A 392-nucleotide genomic window follows, 5' to 3' on the forward strand; every position below is an offset into this window, starting at 1 on the left:
GGGTTAATATATAAATATATAAAGAACTCATACAACTCAACAACAACAACAAAAAACAAACAATCCAATTAAAAAAATGGGCAGAAGACTTGAAGAGATACTTCTCCAAAGAAGAAATACAGATGGCTAATAGACATATGAAAAGATGCTCGAGGTCACTAATCATCAGAGAAATGCAAATTAAAACCACAATGAGATATCACCTCAGAATAGCTATCACTGATAAATCAAAAAACAAGTGTTGGCGAGGATGCGGGGCGGGAGGGGGGAGGGAACCCTCATACATTGTTAGTGGGACTGCAAAGTGATACAGCCGCTATGGAAAACAGTATGGAGGTTTCTCAAAAAATTAAAAATGGATATATCTTTTGACCCAGCAATTGCACTTCTGA

Source organism: Pteropus vampyrus, unplaced genomic scaffold, assembly GCF_000151845.1.
Source record: "Pteropus vampyrus isolate Shadow unplaced genomic scaffold, Pvam_2.0 Scaffold144, whole genome shotgun sequence".
NCBI lineage: Eukaryota > Metazoa > Chordata > Mammalia > Chiroptera > Pteropodidae > Pteropus > Pteropus vampyrus.